At 43.8% G+C, this 20,160-nt stretch overlaps 1 protein-coding gene across 4 annotated transcripts in view; it reads left to right on the top strand.

Annotated features, from left to right (window-relative positions):
• Positions 1–3,283: 3,283 nt before the first annotated feature.
• APBA1 (amyloid beta precursor protein binding family A member 1) overlaps positions 3,284–20,160 on the top strand; it is a 210,138-nt gene continuing 193,261 nt past the window's right edge. For 3 of the 4 annotated variants that reach the window (XM_045882231.3, XM_045882229.3, XM_054509160.2), the window contains exon 1: positions 3,284–3,491. The gene's annotated coding sequence lies outside the window, so the exon portion shown is untranslated. The remainder of the gene's footprint in view (positions 3,492–20,160) is intronic. The other variant, XM_054509161.2, reaches the window with a different exon arrangement.

Raw genomic sequence — 20,160 nt, 5'->3', positions numbered from 1 at the left:
TGTTTCTCCCTCTCCCAACTTGTGCTCTTCTGCTCTCTCTCTCTCTCTCAAATAAATCAATAAAATCTTTAAAAAAAAAAAAAAAGACTTAAACTTGAGGACTGAGACAGAAAGAAGGTAATCACTAAGGAACTTGAAATCAAGGAAGAGTATCTACTGCTACCAGAAGAGACATGTCCAGTTGTGGCTGTCCAGAGTCATGCCAAAGGCTGAAGGACATGGTCATGCTCTTGTGAAGTGTGTATGAATTTAGTGAATCCTGGAATCTTCAGGTCTTCGCTGACAAAAAGAAACCTAAATGAATAAAAGTTCATGGATCCCTGCTCTCTTACCAAGTGACAAACAGTGCTTGGTACGGGGCAGGCTGATGGAGTTTGGGAACTCAGAGATCACGCTAAAGGAAATTACCTGGGAGCCAGTGGGGGACAAAGGAGCTGGCCTGTAAAACAAAGCTCTGAACTTCTCTGCACATCCACATGCAATACTAGTCAAGTTTTATATATTGCCTTCTGAAACACTGAATACCCTTGTTAAAAGTAGGTGGAAACATATATTTGAAGGGGCTTATAAGAATACCTCTAATAAATTAGGAAAATACCAATAAAGCGGGCACAGGAAAAGTAGATAGAAGAACAAGACCAAAGGAAGAGCTAAGACATAGATATGAATGCCCTGTGGATCCACTCATTTCCTACAATGACCTGCAAATTTGGCTTTCAGTTTCCTGCCAGCCAAGGCACAAAGAGTAACATGAGCACTTAAGACAAGGATTTGCACTGTCCATAAGGGATAGGTATATTTGTGTCTTTTGTGGGAGGGTGGGGGGAGGAGGAAGGGGTGAGCTTTCCAAATATTAATATTTGGTAACTAATTAGTTTCGAAGGTCTCTAAGCAGCCATTATAACAATTATTACTTTCATTCATATGGCACTTAATGCTTTGCAAAGTAATTTACACAGTTTCTTTAATTTGCACAAAAATCCTGTGATGCGAGATTTGAGGGGATGGTATTATTAAAGCAATAATGTATCTCTCACTCACGCATCGAGAAACTTCACCTCCCCGGAAACACAGTGCAAAAGTAGAAAATAAGCAGAAAGATCTCTGAGAATAAGAAACCAACTGGCAGCAAGTCTATGCAAAGGAAAGAGCTTCTCCCTCAGAACCTACATCCCCTTACTTAGCCTGAAATTCTAACAAGGATCGTTAACTTCCTTCCTAAAACCACAGCAGATTAAAAGTTAACAAATGAGGGACTATTACAGAGAGGCACTTCAAAAGCCCCCCAAAACTGGAACGTAGGAAAGCAGGGTGGTGTAGAAACTGAAAACCCTACACACTCACCAAGTAGCATATGCAGGGATGTGTCAAGAGGTCAGGCCTGGACCCTGACCCCCATAAATCAGTTGTTCACATGGTTACACAGTTACCTCACCAATCTTTCAGGAATCGAAATGAGATCATGGTCACCCACTCCCAACCCTTATAGCCTTTCAGTGACACGCCAAGGCTCATAAGATAAAAATCCTTATTTAAAATGGCCCACAAAGTCCTGTGGATTCTGGCTTCTCCTGCCTGCCTCTCAAACTGGTCTCACATTCCCCCACTTCAACCCCACCTGTGTAGACTGCTTCTGCACACCTTCTTCTCTCTTCCTGGACGTGTCTCACTGCAACCAAAGCTTTCCTTGGGAAGCTTTACTCAATTCTGGAGTCTAGATTAGGTTTCCTTATGAACCCTTAGCACCTTTGCATTTGAGATCTGATCATAGTTGCATTTAATCATTAGTCTGATTGTTCGATACCTGTTTCCTCCAGGGTAGTGTAAGCTCTGGGAGAACAAACACCGACCATGTCTGGAATACATGCGGAATAAACATTTACTGGAAAAAAAAAAAAAAAAAAAAAAGAACAAGAGTATGTAATGTCACAGCCCAAGTATGATACATCTTCCTGGTAAATATTTTAAGTTCACGACAAGATCTTTTTGACAAGGGAGAAGCTACTATTTTCTTTATTAAGGCAAAAATAAAAGATTCATTATGGAGTAGAATGCAGAATTCGTACGAATTTTAAAGCTAAAACACAAGATTCCAGGAATGCTTCAGCCTACGCCCCCCGATTTTTCTCAAGGCATTATGCTTAAAATAATACAGAAACACGGTGTGGTAAAAGATCCATTTCCCAAGGGATCTGGATAACCAAGGCTCATCTCCGTCTTACTAGATGAGAATGTGTACGAAGAAGGCTTTGCAAACCATAAGGCTTTGTGCAAATATAACTTATCATTACTGAGAAATCTGTCCCGAAGAGGGGGAATGGCTTGGTTCGTAACACCCCGCCAATTACAGGTGAGGCTGGCGCCAGGACCCAGGTCTCCCGAGGCCTGTCCTGCCCACGGCTTTTCGTTAACGCACAGCACCGGCCACCTGCTCCCAGCTGCGAAGGTCCCCTCCCTCCCGGCCACATCTGGGGCTGATGCCCTAAGCCAGCCTCAAATACACCTCAAGTTCTGACCAACCAGAATCGAGAAGCGGGCGGAAAACCCAGCCGGGCCTTTCCCAGCATCATACACCGAGGCTTTTTGCCTCGCCCTCAGGCCCCGGCAGTTTCCCTGGAGGGTTGCAAACGCGGCCGGCTTCGCGGGGGCCCAAACCCGAGAGGCTCTCCCTCTAGCGGCGCAAACGCGGGACTGCAGCGCGCCCCAGAGCCACCATCAAGCGGCTGCTCTGAGGGGGGCTGTGCGGCCGCCGGGCTGAACAGTGCAGGCGGTATTCCCGGGGCTGGGAAGCGGGAAAGCTCAGGAGTAACTCAGGAAGACAACACACCGCAGGAGCCGCCGCGGCTGCCCGGCTTCGCGGTCCTGCGCGGTGCTGCGCGCAGAGGTTGGCCACAGCTGCTGCTTAAGGAACCCGGGAGCCCCTGGGTGGAGGTCCCCGTCAGGCCCCTCCGCTATGCACCGCACTGACCGCTCCGTGCGCCCGGCCCGCGCACGCCGGGATCCGCCTCCCCGGCCGGGGCGCAACCGGCGGCGGGACGCGCCCGCGCCTCGCACGCCCACCCACGCCGGGGCTGGCGCGCCGGGGGCGGGCGCACGCCGGGCGACGCCGCCCCGCTGCCTCGGGCTCGCGCGGCGCGCGTGCGCGCGGGTGGGCGTGGGAGGCAGGGGCGCTACTAGCGCCAGCGTGTGCGCGCGCGCCCCCCCCGCCCCCCGGGCGCCCTCCCGCGCAGGCCGGCCCGGCTCGGCCCTGGCGCGCGTCACGAGGGGCGGGCCGAAGGGGGTGGGGCCGCGGACCGGAGGGGCCCGAGCGGCGGCTGCCGAGCCCTCGCCGGAGCTGGGCGAGGGCGGCTGCGGTCCCGGCGGCGGCGGGAGAAGATGGTGGCGCTGGAGGTAGGAGCGGCTGGAGCGGAGCTTTATTCCCAGGCTTGGCACCAGCGCTGTCATTAGCGCCGCCTGCTCCCGCGGGCCCGCGGACCCAGCTGTCAGGCAAGGTACCACCGCCAGGGAAGGGTGGGTGAGTGGGGGGGGGCTGCCCGGCGCTGATGCTGCCCCCGACGGAGCCCCGGTCCTTGCCGCGGGGATGCCCCCGGGCGCGAGAGGGGCTGCATGGAACAATAATGCGGATGAGCGGGGACAGCCGGCGACATCCAGGGGCAGTGCCTTCAGCCATCGAGGCAACGGGGCGGGGGAAGGGGGCGCTGAAGGCAGGGACGCCTGGTGTCCGGTGCGCGCTGAGATGCGGGGTTTTGGAGGCAGCGGGCGTGCCTGATGACAGTCATGGAAGGAGTGTGTGTGTGTGTGTGTGTGTGTGTGTAAAAGGTACAGCCAAGGGGAAGGGGGTGGCGGACCGAAGGTGTTGGAGAATGACATTTCCAGGAATCCCCGCTAGGATCTCTCATCCCTTGGCTGACTCTCCCTGAGAAAGAGTGTGGTGATGGCAACGATGAGGTGGGCAGGATGCATTTGGTGTGTGTGTGGAGAGCGGCGGTGGGGTAGGTGCGGATTTGTAAAATCCCATGTGTGTGAGTGTGTGCATGTGTGTGTACTCGTGTGACTGCCTCCGCGCTCCCCTAGCGGCGCTCGAAACGCAGAGATGTGCGGGTGCCCTGACTTGCTGCCACCCGCTGACTATGGGAGAGTGTTTTTTTGACCCTGCAACTCTGAGTACAGTCTGTGTTCCGCTCTTGCGTATGGATGGGATTCTCACTTCCCCTTTCTCTGGCTTCTTGACATGGGGATGTGGAAGTGTGCATGTGGCTTTGGGCGCATGGCAGGGAAATGGGATCATGGTTACCCCTTCTGGGCTTGCTAGCCTCGCTGGGTTTGAAGGAGCTTCTACCCTGTGACACTTCTCTCCTCAGCCGCTGCTCTGTAAGGGTCTTAGATGCCCTGACTCTGCAGTTTCTATTGTTTATCTCTTGTCTGACCTGAAGGAGCAGGGTCTTTAATGGCCACATTGGTCTCTCAGTCCCCACAACTTTGAATGTCAACTAGACCTTCTCCTTCCACATTCCAACACTGGAAACCTTAGGGCTGAAGAATGGCTGCTCTTTATGTTGGTTCTTGTAGAATGAACTCTGGAGGTGTATATAGAAAGATAGGGTCAGGGGGAGTATTTAAAAAGAAGAAAAAGATCGTACTGAGAAATGTTTCGTACCCCGTTGGTCCGCGTCACACAGCACGTTTTCCTAAGGAAAAGGGATACTTTATTTCTACTGCTGGTGTCATCCACTCTCCCAGCTCTCACAATGGCTAGGGGGTGCCATGTATCATGCACGAACTGAAATCTCCTAAGACCCATGGTGATGGGGTCCTGGTGTGGTGAAGTCTGCTTTCCTAGCCGATGTAGCCTGCTAATAGAGAATCTGAAAAATACCAGGCTGGCAATAATTCACCCAGTGGGAGCCAGGACACAGAATTGCATCCAGAGTCTATAGCTGTTTAATTGTCTCTGCGTGATAAAGATAGGCTTATGTGGGGTTGGGTAGAGATAGGCAGATAGCATACTCATGTGTGTGTCCACTGCATTTTGGCTCCCCAGTGCCTGTATTTCTCCTGCGGTATTTGTAGGAATTAATGCACCTCTACACTTAATATCTTGATACTTCTTTATTAAAATGTTGTGTGACGAGATTGGCCTGCTTAGAACATATTTAAATCACAACACCTTAAATTCTGCTGCATTACTGTCAGAATCCAAACTGGCGGCCCCGATCCTCTTTGAAAAGCCTGTAGCAGTCATGGCTATATAAGTAAATATATACCACGTTGGCCTCAGAAGGTTTTTTCTCTTTTTCTTTTTTAAAAAATTTTGTTTTGTTTTGCCAAAGGTTGCATGATAATGCTATTACATTGAAAATAATAAAACTAGTGCTGTGTGCATATGTTTTTTTCTTCCTGTTTATCTTCTCTTAATTAATGATGATACATAGACCAGGTGCTCTTGAAACTGTGAACATTAAATTTCCCCATGTCCTTCAGTCAAGCCTTCTAAAATTTTAATGTGAGGTTGTTGGATATCCTCCAAGATATAAGGATACATTTATAAAAATGAATTTTGAATCTTAGTTCTTTACTCCCTATTAGTTCTGCCAATGTCTTTCTGGGAAAAGTACTTATGGAATTTAAAAGTCATTTGAAGATGTTCCGGGTTTTTTTTTTTTTTTTTAAGTTGTTTTTAAGTTGTTTATGTTTGCAAGTAAAATCCAGAGATGTAAATGTCTTACAGGAAAGTTTAAGGATATTAGAAATTGACAAGGTAAATACACTGTTTAGAAGAAGAATAATTACACAACAACACAGTTGATGACTCAGGAATTAGTGATTTCCTTTCTAGTGTAAATGTGATGATTTAAAAAATACAATGCCTGGCTTTTCCAAAGATTGGACTAGTAAATTTAATAATACAGCTTAACTCCTATAATTCAGTCTGGTAAACAAGTTGTACCTTGTGTGGATGCATTTTCTTCACTTAAAGTGCCATTAATGCTTTTCTTTTCTATTACTGAGTCTCTTAAAGAAGTTAGTTTTTCAGAAAACTTGGAAGTAAAAGACATTTGAAAATTGGCCTGTGGAGCTGAAAGGAATAAACTATGGTACCATGGGGAGATGAGACTTGTATCCTACAAGGAAAAAGTAGTTGTTGCTAAAATTGAGAGAATTTCAAGGACTAGAAGCCAAAGTTAACCCTTTGGGTTAAAATCATTAACTCACAAATATTTAATTGCCTACTACCTCTCAGGCTCTGTGTACCTTTGGATAGAGTTTGGGAGATTGAGAAGGCCAGAGATGTGAAGAATAAGAAGACTTAGATCCTGCTCAGAGGAGGTTCATGGCCTGGAAGGAGAGACTGGGCGTACCTGTAAATGACTATAAAAATAGTGGCCATGTTGCCCAAAATGGCCACATTGCCCAAAATGCTATATTCCTTCAGTGCTGTGGGTGTTCATAAGATGTAACAATGACTTCCAGTGGAAGAGTTGGGGAAGGTTACATGGAAGAGGTAGCATTTGAGCTGCGATTTATATGGGTGATGTTTGGGCTGGCAGGGAAGGAAAGGCATACTCGAAGAGGAATGAGGAGCAGAGACTTGGTGATGGGAAGGGGTGTGCTTGCCCAAAGAATGGTGTGGTTTGGCCGAGGCACGGGGAACACCAAGGGATGTAATGAGAGGTAAGGGGAGAAAGAGAGGTTTGTCCAAGGTTATGGAGAGCTTGTGTACGGATTTCATTGCACTAAGCACCAGGGAGCCATGGGAGGTTTCTGAGGGAGAGGGTTGACATGGTCAGAACTGTGCAATACCCCTGTAGCATTGTGTTAGGCATAATGCAAAGAGAAAAGACTGGTAATAGAGAGGCCAGATAGAGTCTATCATCAAATTAGGAGTAAGAGGAAATGAGACAGCGGGCGTGAAGAGGAAGAGACAGACTCCGACATTCAGACAGGGTGTAGGAATAATCTGAACGCTGAGCAGGGAAGTCAAAAGTCCTTTTTGGGCTCAGCTGAGACAGTGATTGGGTTGTTGTAAGCAAGGAGGTTCAGAGGAGGATGAGGAAGAGGAGAAAAAAAAAGAGGTTTCATTCTGGGCATGACAGATTCATCCAAGTGAAGGGACTAGAATACAGGTGTAGGTTTTCCAGAGAGCTACAAAGAGAGATTTGTGAGTTACCTACTTAGGAGTGATTTTGATGCCTCAGAAATGCTAGTGAAGAAAATGGAATGAAACAAAGCAAAAGGTAAGGTAAGGATCCTCGAGGCATGTCTATATGTTGGAGGGGAAAAGAGAAAGAAGAGGATAAGAACAATATTAAACAAGGGGCAGCTGGAGCAAAATGGTGCGAGTCATATGGTGTCATGGAAGCTGGGAAAGGTGAGGAAGCCACCACCATTCATACATCATTCATACAGCACATCCCATAGGGCTGAGGGTACAACAAAGGAAAAGTCATTGGATTTAATTCCTGGCTTTCCTGAAATATCTTCGAGGTCAATGAGAGTGGCAGCCAGGCTGCTAGGGGTTAAAGAGTCAGGGGTGGGGCGCCTGGGTGGCTCAGTCCGTTAAGTGTGTGCCTTCCAATCAGGTCATGATCCCAGAGTCCTGGGATCAAGTCCCGCATCCGGCTCCTCCTTGCCCAGTGAGGAGCCTGCTTCTCTCTCTGCCTGCCACTCCCTCTGCTTGTGCTCTCCCTCTCTCTCTCTGACAAATAAATAAATAAAATCTCTCTAAAAAAAATTAAAAATAAAGAGTCAGGGATGATGCATATGGAAAGCAGTGAAGACACACTTCCGTTTAAATAAATTGGGTGGCAAAGGAGGAAAGAATTTGATGCATCAAAGAAGTGGCATACTATAGAGAAAGTAATGTTTTTAGCGTAAGAAGACTTGAGCCTACTTTATCACCAGAGAAGAATCCATAGAAAGGAAGAGAGATTGAAAATGGAAGAGAGAGTCTAAACAGACGGAATGGAATCTTCAAGAAGATGGGAGGATACTGGATGAAGGCAGAGGAAGGACTCTTGAGACAAAAGCGTAGGGGTTTTGAGGTGGAAAGAGAATAATTTGACCATCGTCTTCTAAATAAAGTCAAAGGACAGGTGGGCAGATTGAGACCATGAGTAGAATAATGAAGACTTGGAATATGCCTTGTGGAAATGTAGCAGTGAGTCATTTAGGGGCAAATAAAAGGTTATCATCTAACTATGAAGGCCTGCTGCATTTGGAGAGTATGAATTTATAGTGGAACCAATTAGCCCTATATAAGCAGAGCTTGAGAACTACTTATGTAATTTTGTAATAGTGCACATTTAATGTTGTTAAATACAGTGGATCCTCTTTCCCTTAAACTCAATGAAAAGAGAAAAATGTTTATCTTTAAAATCAGCTGAATAAAAACCTCCACCTGAAGTATTTCCTGTGACACTTCTCTCTGAGGGATTGCTGACTTAAATCAATAAAGCATATAGTAAAAAAATGGAAAAAAAAATAAGTGTTTTCAAAAAGATGAGCTTTCTCTATCCATAACAGCAGGATATGGCTTTACAGGGAAGTGTGAAGTTGATTTTTTCAAAAGAAAAATCAAATATAGCACCTCACCCAACACCATACTCATCATCATAAGCACTCAATAAATATTTGTCACATGAATAAATTTATTTTTTTAGTAAGCTAGGTATAATATCCAGATCTAAAATATTGGGATTTCTTTCTTATTTACACCGTGGACACTGATGAGTTGCATTCTGTGGCCCATACAAGTTTATGATAGAATTAAAACAATTTTATTTATTCATACCTGCTATGTATGTTGAAGCTTTACAAAAAAAATGTTTTTTTTTTACAAAAACTTTTTTCACAAAATAATCATGTGTCCTTTAGATCCTTGAGCTGTGGGGCTGTCATGATTCCAGATGAGTTTATAGCACTTCAACTGTGGTGAGTGATGATTTTGAAGTTCTCATGATGAAATCATTTATTCATTCCTTCAGTAAGCATTTACTGAGCGCCTCCTCTAGACCAGACACTATTCTAGGTGCAAGGGATACAGCAAAGGGAAAGAAGTCCCTACTTTTCACTGACCTTTTAGCAGGAGGAGATTAAAAAATAAATAAGCAAATATATAATATGTCAGGGGGCGGTAAGTGCCATGAAGCATAAAGCAGGGAAGACGATAGAGTGTGACAATGTAGAGGGTACTATTATTTTCATATAGGGTGTTCAGGGAAGGCCTTGAGCAGAGAGAGCTTAATGAGGTGAAGGAATGAGCCACACAGATATTTAGGGGAAGGGCCTTGGAGACAGAATATCAAGAGCTAAAGGCCTGAGATGGGCATGTGCTTGGCATGATCAAGGAACAGCAGGGAGGCCGCATGGGTCTCCTTGCTTCACCAGAACATGTCCTATCGTTCCTAATGGATGGCATGGTCACTTGAGTATCCTTGAGGGACACTTACGGACAATGTGATGCTTTGCCTTTTAATATTTAATCAAAATCAATTGCCCATAAGGCCATATTACCAGGTACCATGTTTGGGCTGACCTGTGTGTGAATCACTGCTGAGAATATAAAAAGATGGATGTCCTCAAGCAAACATTTACATTAGAAAACTTGAAAACCAGCTCTCTCCGGGGTCGTGATGTAATTCTAGTTGGCTGGAGGTTGTCCCTCTCCCGGAACTGCCAAACAGGGCTCTTCTGCAGTCTGGGTCTTCTTTAGTTATAGGGTTTCTTTCCTTCCTCCATGTTTCATGGCCCATTCTGAAGTCTGCAGTCCTTGAGGCTTGAATATGTTTTGTTCACCTGGGCATACCCTACAGCCCACAGAAAAACTCTTCGTGTGTCAGTAAAGGATCATCAAGTACTTATGGAAAGGAATGGATGAGACATTGCCCAAAGACGTAAGTCACACAGGTGTAAAGAATGAGGGTAAAGCTCTTTCACCTTGACTTTTGCAGACAGCTGGTTTTCAGAGAGGACACAGAATCACCACATGTTGCTGAAGTAGTTTATGCATGCAGGGCCTGAGATAAGGGCTTGGGTGCAGGTAGTTTTTTAGGGAAGGTGATCCCAAGAAGCAAGAAGCAAGAAGCAAGCTCCGGAGGCACCAGAGAAAGCCCTTGTGTAGATAAGTAGAAGGCAGAGTGGGCTAGAAGTGGGAGTCTGTCAGTGTGCCTGGAAGTGTCCATCAGAGCTTTGGGGGAACTCCAAAGTGGGCTGAGGGGACACGAGACAGGGCATCACATCCTCCATTCCATATGGAACAGAGATAGCATAAAGAATTTTTCAACAGATAAGAATCAGTTTGATAGCAGTTATTAGTGTTTTAATTGTGGGATTTTAATGTGTTGGGATAGCTACCTGCACTTTAGTTCACTCATGAGCCAGCCCTGAGGAGCCTCAGTTACCTGGGAGGCAGATTACCGTATATGCCCATGTATAAGGTACCCACGATTATAAGATGGTCCCCAGTGTTCCAAAGAGATGGTTTTAAAAATGGCTTTACATCAGTTTGAAAACACACATTTTAGGGATACAAATAAAGGGTGAAATGTCTACTTGTATTTAATTTATTAATTTGCTTGCATATATTTAAAACCACATTATATAAAATTAGTAATTTAGAAAATACAACATCCTTCTCCCCTCCCATTGTATGAAATCATTTATTCAAATCTTCCACATGCTTCTTTGACTTCAGAGTCTTTTTCCTCATTAGGCCACATTTGGCATATTAATTTCTATCTAACTGGCTTGAAATAAAGTACTTCTCAAATGATGCGGCCACTACAAACTATCCCAAGCCCTGTGTGTCCACTTAGATAACATATGAACAGTTGTTTTTTCCCTTCTTCCTCTGGGGGCATATTCATGATCTCCACAACCCAGCACCTCTGAATGACTTGTATAAGGACATCCAATACAGGCAACTGTGAAGAAATGTTTACTTAAATTGGTATTAAAATCTTGGCCTCCTTGGTGCATACATGCATGCCTCCATCCATCCATCCTTTTTCACTCACGTGACCTCCAGAAGCATCCCTATCCAATATCCATGGCAGTTATTTCAGGCTACCTCCCTCAGACAGTTCTCAAGTAACCTCTGAAACCTGTACTTCCTCTTCATGAAATCTTCAGGCTTACGGGAAAAAATGTTTTTGGCATGCTCTTTCCCTTTAAAATCCATTGCCATCCCATCCAGCATTAATGAATTGCTTGATTTCAGCTCCTGTTATCTTGGAAATAATGGGCTCTTTGCTTTGGGATGGTCACAAGAAAGGAATTGAGAGATTGCCTCAGAAGGTGGGAGCTTTCTATGGGAGTCAAACATAAGGCGACTTTCCTTTTCCAAAATCTAATTTTGGATGGTGGTAAAACCATCCCCGTCCACTAAACTTCCTCTCCAGCCCCCACCCCTTCTGCTCCATGGTGAATTAACTAGAGTGAAAAATAGTGTAATCATTTATTTTATAAAGGAGTTGGTTCATTATCATTCTGAACAATGTAATCATTCACTTTTCTCATTTCTGATGAATTCTGTATCTTAAGATCAATTCTGTATTCATGAACAGGTACACCTTATTTTAAAGATGAGGTGTACTTGATAAATTATGCATATATTTTTCCCATAAATTGTAACATGTTTTAAATGCAGAGAAAGAGTTTGTCACTGAAAGAAATCCCACTCAACAGGAATAATTAAGCCCTTAACGTGGCTGCTCAGTGAATTAGGATTCTTATACCAGACTTTCCTAAAGTGGATCACACTCTGCTTTGGTGGCTTTTAAATTTTTTGGACCATGATCCCTAGTGAGAAATACGATTTACACCATAGCCCAGCAATATAGACAAGTGAATATAAACACACACACATGTGCACGCACACACAAACATATCACTGGAACAGAAGTTTCACTCAATAGTGCTTGTCCTTTATTATGTGTAATACACTCAGATATTTTCTGTTTTGTTCTGTTCTATTCCATATGGTTAGCAGCCCATTAAACTGATTTCAGCGCTAATGGGCTCTGACACGCAGTTCAAAAAACACTGTTCTGTTGCATTGTATCCATCAACGAGAGTGCTTATTTTCTTACGGTCTTGAAATAATTTCATGTCGGAAGTTTGGGGTTTTTTTTAATGTGTATCAAATCATTAGCATATTTGGATATTGGGTGGTGTGTGTGTATAATGTCACAGTAGTCCTAAAGGGAAACTTTATTGTTAAGTAAATATTTTATTTCTGAAAGAAGAAATTATTAGTGTGGGAAATGGAAAGCGCAGCCAGATGAATGGATCCATTCTTAATTCTGGTGGATTTCCTGGGCTGTGCACACCACACCCAGTCACTGGGCCCTGACCTCACCATTGGACTGATTACTCACTGGCCTGCCTAATCTCTCCGTACAATTCTTTCCCCTGCTTCTCCCTTCCTGACTCTTTCCCAAACTGCAGCCCCCAGGCCCCAGGAGTTCAATTACTTAATTCTCAATTGCAACCTAATATATTTCTTCCCTGATGTGAAAATAGTTTTTACACCCAGTTCTCTTCCAAATAACTTGAAAGTACAAGAAATTTTTTTCCCTGTGCTAATACCTAGGGGAGTCTTGTCCTAAAGGAGCTAGAATTTGTTCCACAGATGGAATGTTTCCATAGTGTTAGGTAGTATGAAAGTCTAACCTAATCTTATGCTCAGGTATGAATGCATCCTTTATGGCTCGCTAGTTGTCTAATCTGAGTACATAGCAATCATTGTTTTAAATGTTCAACAGTTTCCCCATCCAGTGAATGAAAATAATAAGGTACATCACACCTGCAAAGTGCCAGGCATTGTGCTGAGTAGTATACAGGTAACTCATTTGCTTCTCATAATGATCTCATTTACTCTTTACAACCTCATCAGGAGGGGATTTATGTGGCAGATAGGGCTCTGAGGCTCCCAGAAGTTTTGCCAGCGACTACAGGCAGGACTTGTCTCAGGCCCAGGGACACACACCATCGAGGCTGTTTTTGCTACAATAAATGTGTCAACCAGTGAGCATCACTTTATTCCGATAAAACTTTATTTATGGAGACTGAAATTTGAATTTCGTATCTCTTACATGTCACAAAATTTTGATACATTTCTTTTTTTTTTCAACCATCTAAAAATATAAAACCACACTCTTGGGGCGCCTGGGTGGCTCAGTCATTAAGTGTCTGCCTTCGGGCTCCAGTCATGATCCCAGGGTCCTGGGATCGAGCCCCGCATCGGGCTCCCTGCTTGGTGGGAAGCCTGCTTCTCTCTCTCCCACTCCCCCTGCTTGTGTTCCCTCTCATGCGTTCTCTCTGTCAAATAAATTAAAAATAAAAATATAAAACCACTCTCAACTCCCAGGCAGTGCAAAAACAGACAGTAGGCCAGAACTTAGTTTGCTGACTCCTGGGCCCAGATAGTTCCTGCTCAGCCTCCTTTGTCCTGGGGCCCAGCAGTAGCCCCCCAACCCCACTCACCCAGCTGGCCTCCCTTCTTTATGATGCCCTTGTCCCGCATGGTGTGTGTGTGTGTGTGAGTGTGTATGTGTGTGTATTGCTCTTGCAATGAGGGCTCTCCAGTCTCAGCACTATGAGATGAAAAGGCTCAGACGGTTATAATTTGGTACTGCCATTCATTAACCGCCAATACTGAACAAGTCTCTAGATTGGGCCAAGCCTCAGTTTCCCCAGCTGTAAAAAGGGGAATGATGAAACCTGCCTTTCCTATCTCTTCCTACACAGACATGCTGGGAGGGTCAAATGAGATGTAAAGGGCTACAGAAAAGTAAGGTAGATGAGTCACTTCCTTCTTGATGACCTTGAGCAGAAGTGATGTTTCTCTCCTCTTGACAAAGGGTGGGCAAGCATTTTCAGTATAGGGCCAGACAGGAGGTAGGTTCTGCAGGCCACACAGGTCTCTTTTGCAGCTTCTCAGCTCTGCCGTTGTAGTGCAAAAGCAGCCACAGACGATGTGTAAACCAGTGAGCGTGGCCCTATGCCAATAAAACTTTATTCGTCTTTGCCGAAATTTGAATTTCATATCACTTTCACGTGTCACAAAATTTTGATTCCTTTCTTGATTTTTTTTGGCCATCTAAAAATGTAAAAAATCACTCCTATCTCTCAGGCAGTACAAAAACAGGCGGTGGGCTGGATTTGTCCCATGGAACCTAGTCTGCTGACCCCTGCCATAAATGCTCACGACACTTTGTTCCACTTGTTAGCAAGCAACCACAGTTCACTTTGGACTACAGCAATGCATGCCCACTTTATTCCAACTCTCTCTTGCCCTTCCAAAATATACATCCGTCCACCTACATTTTTCCCCACCTCCTTTAGCACTGGGAAGGAAAATAGCATATAGATAGCGTGCACATACACACACACATATGGAGTATATGCTGAGTACATGTTTATTGAATAAATGGGGAAGAGCAAATCTCTTCCTTTTCTATGTATCTTATTTTTCTATAAGAGAAATTCCACCTATTCTCTAATAAACTTTTGGGAATGACTGAGTCAACTTTTGTAATTAAATTTTAGGGACTTTAAACGTCATGCCTTGAAGTCCCCCTCCCCCAACCCCGACTATTACCCATAAAAGGAAAAGAATGTCAGGGAAGAAAGAAGGGAGAAACAGTCAAAAAAAAAATCAACATTTCAGCATAAAAAGGGCTTATTGGAGAATAACTAGAGTGGCCAAAACTTTAGCTTTAGTCCCTGGGGCTTCTTATCACTCTAGGAGCTCTGGAGGCTGCAGAATTTCTTGCCTCAGCTGTCAGCTGCCCTGCTTTTTGCTGTGCTTTCTCAAAAATTTAACTCAGGGGCCAGAACTCTGTGCATTTGGCTATAAACAAAGAGGACCCTGTAGAACGTGCTTTATCTTTTCACCTGTATGTCCCCAGCATGTATCAAGGAATCACGCACATCTCTGAATAGCAAAGCCTTGAACGTGGCTTCCCTTTTATTTCCTGGTAAGTATAGGCCCAAGAGTAAAATAATTAGGAAATATATAAATTTAAGTTTTTCTTCTCAAAATGAGGTGGGCAGAAACTGGACAGTGGGATTATAGCCGCACGTGCATGTGCATTATTTTCCCAGGTATTCTATGATGAATATATTACTCTGTGTTCTATCATGAAGAAATTATATATGTGTGTGTGTGTTTAAGGGGTAGGAAGAAAGGAATAGTCTAGAAAATTGGAACCAAAATTATTAATAGTGTATACGCTTTAGTAAAATTTGTTAAGGAAAGGAGGAGTTAGGTCAGCTTTCGAATAAGCACGTTTTTCGTGTGCCAAAATATATTAATTTTCTGTAACCTGGGAAAAAAGATCCACGGCCGGTGTAAATTATATTATAAAGTGTGCTTTCAGGTTAGCATAGTCTGCTCCTGGTCTAATAGACGCTGTCTAGCCTTGAAGGCAGAATGTTAAGCTGGTGTTAGAAGTGTACATTGCATTTAAGTCATATGAGGTATTTGAAGCCTGTTTGGGGAAGAATGAAGGCTGAGGGGCTCAGGATTTCGTTCCCTATTATGTCTGAGCTGCTCTGGGTGAGACACAACATAGTACTTACCGGCAGTGCAAAGACTACTTTGGAAATGACCCTTAGTGGATGGAGGCAGAGGGGGATGGGAGTGGCAGAGGGGGACACGGTGGCTTACCAGAGAGCCACAAGGTGGTGGGGAGGTCATTACCCATCTGTCTGCAGTTTCTTGTGTAGAATGAGGCTCCCCTTGATGAAGTCAAGGGGCTGTGCTTACGAAGGCAGAGGATTACGGTTTTGTTCCTGATGTTATTTGCACAGTGAATCTTCTTTCTTCTTTCTAAGTGTCATTTTTCCCTGTCTTAGACACAGACACCCCCTCCTCTGTCTTTCCTCCCCTTGAGCAATTACAGTGGGCCTGTTTACATCTCATGGCTTATGTGGACAGCTCCCCTCTACGCTGGAGGTTTCCAGCAAATGTCTGGTTATCATTGATTGTCTGTTCATATGCAGGCTATGACACTGAAGCTGACCAGAGGTCCGCCTTAGCTGCTTGGGTCAGCAGAGGTCTTAGGTTGGGCTCCCTAGAGCAGACACTGAGAAGTGTGTGTGTGTGGCATGGAGCAGAGGTCTGGGATCCACCTGTCTGTCACAGTGAATCTCCTGTTCCTAGAGCCTTCTCCACTCCCCCGCTCCATCTTTTGCTAGGATTCTACAGTCCAGTCAGTTCCAAAGAAATGTGTTGCAATCTCTTGTTTGTGGATCTTCTCGCTTCCATTCTCCTTGTGGATTTATACCTTACTCTGTACTCATTTAAGTGGGTCCTGAGAAGAAAAGGATAAAGATTTATGTGGTCAAGCTGACACCTTTAACCAGAAGCCACTCGCAAAAGCTAAAGTAGAATCTTTCAATGAAGTGAGTGCACGTGCGCATGCACATGCTTAAACATTTGCAGTACTGCAACTTCTTGAAAATAGAATAATCGTTGGGAATTAGCCAATCCAAGTATTATCTAGCAAAATGCTGTATTAGCTAAAAGCAGTGGTTATAATCTGTTGTAACCATTAGCTGGATAGCGTGAGCCACTGGCTCTTGTTGATATCTTTGGGCTAAGCTTGGGGACGTCTGTCCTCTCCAGTGTTTTTGGATGGTAACCTAAACACAGGTCAGTAGACTGATGTCAGCATGAACCATGCTTCCCTTATCACATCAGAGTTAATCTTAGCAATTATTGAGTAGTGAACAGAAACCTAAGTCATAACTTTGGCAGTCTCCAAAATCACCATCTTGTTGTTCAAGGAATCTTGAATTAAAGCAACTGCCCTCTGTGTGTAACAGGTTTATTGGCAGGCTAGGCTCTGTGCTGTGCAGACAGCAACCGTCTCTCCAGTTCTTGCGTGACTCCTTCCTATGCACTGGACGGACTTGTCTTTTCTTCCTTATTGGAAGAAAATCTTGGGCAGGTCCCTTAGATTTCCCAAGTACTCTTAAGTGGTGAATAGTTATATCCGGGCTATTAATCACATGATACAGTCCTGTGTGATAATAAAAATTCTAAATTCCTCCCTAATTTTTGATTTTTAGAAGTTGGACTATAACGTGAACGTAAGTGAAGAACAGAAATCTCAAGTGTAGTATGTTTGATTTTCACATATCTGAAAACCCAAGTAACTGGATCAAGACACAGAACATTTCATGCCCCTCCCCCAGTCAATATCAAGCAGCACCTCAAGGTAACCACTACTCTGACCTCTAGCACCGTAAAGCAACTTGACCTTTTTTTAACTTCATATAATGAAATCATACAGTATGTAACCTCTTGTGTCTGCTTTGCTCAATAGTAGAAATCTATCCATGTTGCTGTATGCGTCCGTGTTCTGTTCCTTTTCGTTGCTCATGAGTAATTGTGTGACTATATTGAGTTCACTTGTCCATTCTTCTGTTGAAGGGCAGTTGGGTGGTTTTGCCGTGAACATTCTTGTACATTTATTTTGCTGCACACATGCACCCATTTCTGCAGGTGTGGAGGTGCCGAGTCATCGGATAGGTGCGTGTTTGGGTTTAGAGACATCGTTAAACAGTTTTCCACAGTGGTTGCACCAGTGTCCTCCCCCCAGCGATCGTTTATGGGACTGGAAGCTGTTCCTCACCCTCATCAGTACTGCGTCATACCATTCGATTAGCATTAGCCATTCTGGGAAGGGTGCAGTGGTGTTCAACGTGTCTAGTTTTAAACCTCACTTCCTCCAGCTCAAGCCGGCTGCTTCTGCAGAGCCCACATTATGACCACAGGAAACACACACCCTGTTCCCCTTGCACTAGAAGTGCCTTTTGCTCTGAACACAAGCCCTTCTCTTTGCCCTGTTAGCTCTGACTAGCTTTAGATTTCTCACAGCGAGAGCCAGCCCCTGACACCTGGCTCCCACAGACTCCGGAGGACTTGTGCCAAGCTCCTGGAGTTTCTCTTTAAGCCTTCTTCCTTGGTGGATTAATCAGCTGGGGCTGCCATAATGAAATACCACAAACTGAGGAGCTTAACCAACAGAAATTTATTTTCTCACAGTTCTGCAGGCTGGAAAGTCCAAGACCCAGGGGTCAGAAAGTTTGGTTTCTTCTGAGTGAGACCGCTCTCCTTGACTTGCAGATGTCCACCTTCTGTCTGTGTCCTCACATGGTCCTTTCTTGTCAAGGCACATTTTGATGTCTCCTCCTGTTCTCACAAGAACATCAGTCATATTGGGTTAGAGCCCCACTTCATTTAACCTTAATTACCTCTTTAGAGACCCTGTCTCCACATACAGTTACATTAAGGATTAGGATTTCAACCTTTGAATTGGCGGGTGGGGGGGGAAGTTTTACAGTTCCGTCCATTACTCTTGTGTGTGTGTGTGTGTGTGTGTGTGTGTGTGTGTGTGTGTGTGTGTAGGGAGAGGACTCTGCCAGTTCTCCAGCAACACATGAAGTACTGAAGTGACAGTGAATTTTATTAAATCAAAGTACAGTCCGTCATGATTTAAAGTACTAGTTGGAAAGATTTTTTTTTATATGTTTCAGATATTTTTTATTTCTTCAAATTTATCAGGAGTGACTGAAATAAAAAATATAATTGAGTCTCATCGTCATGGAAATGGCTTTAAGGTAAAACACATGCAATGAAGAGCATAAAATACCCACATTTTCAGTGTACAGCTTGAGGAATTTTACATATATATACCCCACCACCCAAATCGGGATGTAGAACATTGCCAGCACCCTTTAGATTTCAGAATACTCCTTCCCAGTCTCTGTCTGTTACTCCCTTCCCAGGGGTAACCACTATTATGACTTCTATCATCATTTATCAGGTTTGATGATTCTTGAACTTCATATAAAGAAAATCACATACGTACTCTTTAAATTCAGATTCTTTTACTTGGCATAATATCTGTGAGATATATCCATGTTATTATATACATTGGTAGTCCATTCTCATTGCTGGATAGAATTCAGTAGTGTAAATGCACAACAATTCATGTATCCATTCTGTTGATAGATCTCTGGGTTATTTACTGTTTTTGGCTATCATGGGCTAAGCTGCCATGAGCATTCCTGTATGTGTCTTTCTGTCTTCATTCATATTTCTTGGGTATATATTTAAGAGTGGAATTCCTTGGCCATAGGGATAGGTATATGTCTAGTTGGAGACATTTTAATTGACTTTTATAATAAGCCTTTCTGTTTGATGTGGTTTCAGCAGCTACTCTTCACAACTCAAGTATAGATGTGAGCATACATGCTCTGCTTTAATGCAGCAATTTGTTTTGTTGACTTTTTTTCTGATTAATTTTATTGTCAAGCTCAGTTCACTGAATGTGATTTTGTTACTTTTTATACCAAAGGTAAACGAGGCATATGCTTATGAATTCACTGGCTACTGAACAGGTTATTCATGCATATTTGAAGAATGTTTTTGTCACACTCTGTTAAGAAGCCAACAACCATCTACTTACAGGCATTTTGCTTGTTTTATCTGAATCAACAAGGTCATGCATTCAGAGTATTTTTCATTAAAAATAGTTCTTTTTTAAATTTTATTTTGTTATATTAGTCACCATACATTACATCATTAGTTTTTGATGTAGTGTTCCATGATTCATTGTTTGCATATAACACCCAGTGCTCCATGCAGAACATGCCCTCCTTAATACCCATCACCAGGCTAACCCATCCCCCCACCCCCCTCCCCTCTAGAACCCTCAGTTTGTGTCTCGGAGTCCATAGTCTCTCATGGTTCCTCTCCCCCTCCAATTTCCGCCCCTTCATTTTTCCCTTCCTTCTCCTAATGTCCTCCATGCTATTCCTTATGTACAATAAAACAAGCCGGTGCATATTTTAATTTTTAACATCTTAGTTTTAAGCATTAGCTGAGTCCCATTCTAACCAAAGTATATCAATTTTAGCTAGAATACTATAAAGCAGCTTTAAAAAACACCTAATAATAATAAAATGGCAAACATTTATGTATTGCTCACTGTAAGTAACATCAGACACTGCTCAAAGCGCTTAACATACATTAACTCATTTAATCCTCACGTCAACACCTGAAGGTATGCTATTATTATCCTCATTTTACAGATGAGGCCACTGAGGCACAGAGAGGTCAGGACACTTCGCCAAGATCACACA

Source organism: Mirounga angustirostris, unplaced genomic scaffold, assembly GCF_029215605.1.
Source record: "Mirounga angustirostris isolate CCGP_5_RB_7025 unplaced genomic scaffold, mMirAng1.0.hap1 SCAF_15, whole genome shotgun sequence".
In the NCBI taxonomy this organism is placed as follows: Eukaryota; Metazoa; Chordata; class Mammalia; order Carnivora; family Phocidae; genus Mirounga; species Mirounga angustirostris.
The sequence above is the reverse complement of the archived record's forward strand: the minus strand, read 5'-3'. Positions and strand labels throughout refer to the sequence as shown.